Raw genomic sequence first — 3,471 nt, forward strand, 5'->3', positions numbered from 1 at the left:
TTTCCTTTATGTTGTTCTTGTGTTTTGTTGTAGATCTACTTTTGTTTCTTCTACTCTCTTTCAATTCAATCAAGGTAATTCATAATAAATGTGTTTCTTTTGATTGTTGTTGTTAATTCATTTCAATAATTGTTGTTTGAATTAATTCATGTTATCAATTTACTATGCTTTCCTTTTATGCCTTCCAAGTGTTTGATGAAATGCTTGGTTGGATTTTAGAGTAGAGTTTTATGTTCTTGGCTTTGAAAGGTAACTTAGGAACTCTTGAGTTACTAATGTCCAAGTAATTGATGATTGGGATCCATTAAATCTAGTTCTCACTAATTGAATTAGTGTAGAGCTAGGACTTATGGACTCGGATTGTGATTTAATGAGATTAATCCTTGCCAATTCTCATATCGTGGTTAGTGATTAGGATAGAGATCCTTGACCACCAACCCTTGCCAAGACCTTTTTAGGCCTTAGTTTACTTTCTTGCCATTTATCTTTCATGTTTCTTATTAAAACCCCAAAAATAACTCAAAACCAATAACAAAACACTTCATTACAATTCCTAGGGAGAATGACCCGAGGTTTGAATACTTCGGTTATTAATTTTAGGGGTTTGTTACTTGTGACAAACAATCTTTTGTATGAAACGATTATTGTTGGTTTAGAAACTATACTTGCAACGAGAATTCATTTGTGAAATTCTAAACCGTCAAAAATCCATTCATCGTGACTCCAGACTTCTTGAGCACCACTTGTACTGGACTGACCCATTCGCTATCTGAAATGGGGTAAATGATATCTGCTTCAAGTAGTCGGGTTACTTCTTTCTTGACAACTTCTAAGATGGTGGGATTCAATCTTTTTTGAGGTTAACGGGCAGACTTTGCTCCTTCTTCTAAGAATATTCTATGTTCACAAACTTGAGGGCTGGTGCCTACTATATCCGCCAAGCTCCATCCAATTGCTTTCTTATGCTTCCTCAACACACTAAGCAGTTGTTCTTCCTGTTGGGAAGTGAGCTCCCTTGCAATGATAACTGGAAAATTCTGCTTATCCTCAAGGTAAGCATACTTGAGGTGTAAAGGAAGGGGCTTTAAATCCAATTTCTGCTCATGGCTAGGCTCTGAACCTTCTGGAGCTAATGATAATGGCAAGGCATCCTCATTTTGCTCAGAGGATGTCCCTACACTTGGACCTTGCTCCATGTGCTTCTCTTCTATTTCCTCCTGATGAACTGCAGCTACAATCTCATCAATAATGTTGCATTAGAATACTGAATGATCTTCCAGAGGATACTTCATAGCTTCATTCAGATTGAAGCTCACTGCTCGGCCGTCTATCTCAAAGGAATAGGTTCCTGAAAAGGCATCCAGCTTGAACTTTGAAGTCTTCAACAAGGGTCTTCCAAGTAGGATGGATGACAGCTTTCCTGAGTCATTTTGGGGCATTTTCAAGATATAGAAGTCAATGGAAAATGTGATCCCCTTGATGCTCACCAATACATCTTCAGCAATTTCAGCCACTGTAATAATGCTCTTATCTGCTAACACAAAACGAGCTGCCGACCTTTTTAAGGGAGGGAGCCTCAAAGCATCATATATAGACAAAGACATAATACTCACGCACGCTCCTAAATCACACATGCAGTCAGAAAAAATTACTCCTCCAATGGTACAGTTAACCATACATGGACCTGGATCACTACATTTTTCATGTATATTTCCCATTAAAGCAGATATAGAACTACCTAAAGGAATAGTTTCAAATTTATTAATTTTATCTTTATGTATGCACAAATCTTTTAGAAACTTTGCATATTTAAATACCTGCTGAATAACATCAAAAAGGGGAACAGTTACCTTGATCTTTTTGAATATTTCTACCATTTTGCGATCAAGTTCCATCTGCTGTCTGGGCTTCCTTGCAAGTTGTGGGAAGGGAATAGGGAAGGCGTTGTTTGTGGCTTCTGCATCCTTTGGTGTTTCATTCTGTGGTTGGGCTGCTTTTTCCTCAACTATATTCTGTATGTCCTCTTCCTCTTCAACATCTTCCACTTCCACCACATCCTCAACTGGGACGTGTACTGTTGAGATTGGCTCCTCTTGGTTCCTCTCCTGCAATGTGGTTCCGGACCTCAAAGTGATGGCATTGATGCCACCCTTGGGATTAGGTAGGGGTTAAGAAGGAATTCCACTGGAGCTTGAAGGTTGATTGGTGGAACTAGGTGGTGAATCTAACCGGGAGACAAAAGCTTGTAAAGTGGCGGTTAGACCATTCAAAGTAGAACTTAGCTGCGTGTGCACGTCTTGTTTTTCTTGTGTGAGAGAACGAAGCATCTCATCATTTGATGAAGAATTAGAATAAGTGATCTGAGGTACTTATGGTTGGTTGTGCTGTGGTCCTTGAGACTGTCTTTGGTGAGGGGCTCTGTAAGGTTGGTTCTGATTCTACTGTCTATTGTTGTTATTGTTATTCCACCTCTGGTTTCCATTGTTATCTCTGCCTCCTTTGTTATAGTTGTCCCTCCAACCATGGTTAGAATTGTCTCTCCAACCTTGGTTGGAATTGTCCTGCCATCCATGGTTATAGTTGCCACCTTGATTGTATCCTTGATTTGGGCAGTCATAGAAGTTGTGAGTGGCTGCCACAGTGTTGTCCTCCTATTGGAGCTGCGAACATTCATCAGTATAATGACTATAATCAGTACAGATCCCGCATACTCTTTGTGGAACCAACTGTTGGCTTTGTTGTGGCGGGGGAGGCTGAGCTTGTTGCGCTTGTTGTTGATTCAACTGCATCTGTTTCAGTAGGTTGGTCATTTCACATATACTCTGGGTCAGAGCAGTAGTCTCTTTGCTAGAAGAAACTTCAGCAACGACTTTTGAGTGGATGTGCCTATTCCTGTGATTCCTAGTGGACTCAGCTAAGTCGCTGATCAATTTCCATGCTTTATCTTCGGTGTTGTACTTTTTCATAGAACCATTACTAGCACCTTCCAATGTTGTCTTGTCCTGAGGCTTCATGCCTTGTGTGAAGTAGCTGATCAATACCATCTTGTTGATCATGTGATAGGGGCATGCATCCAGGAGATTGTTGAAGCACTCCCAATATTCGTAGAGAGTCTCGGATTTGCCTTGAATGATCATAGAAATTTATTTCCTCAATCTGTCAGTAACTTCAGCTGAAAAGTATTTCTCCAAAAATTCTCTTCTAAGTGTATCCCAGTTAGTAACAGTCGCTTCAGGTTGGGTGTAGTACCATTCTCTCGCCTTTCCCTCAAGAGAAAATGGGAAGGCAATTAACAGAATAGGATTTCATCCGCACCATGATGCCTAACAGTAGAACAGGCTGTCTGGAAATCCCTAAGGTGCTTAATAGGCTCTTGAGCAGGTAAGCCATGAAACTTGGACAGCAAGTTGATTAGTGTAGTTTTCAGTTCAAAATCTGCAGCCACCATTGGGTGATGCACTTGATACGACT

Source organism: Arachis duranensis, chromosome 1 (assembly GCF_000817695.3).
Source record: "Arachis duranensis cultivar V14167 chromosome 1, aradu.V14167.gnm2.J7QH, whole genome shotgun sequence".
NCBI classification, from domain to species: domain Eukaryota; kingdom Viridiplantae; phylum Streptophyta; class Magnoliopsida; order Fabales; family Fabaceae; genus Arachis; species Arachis duranensis.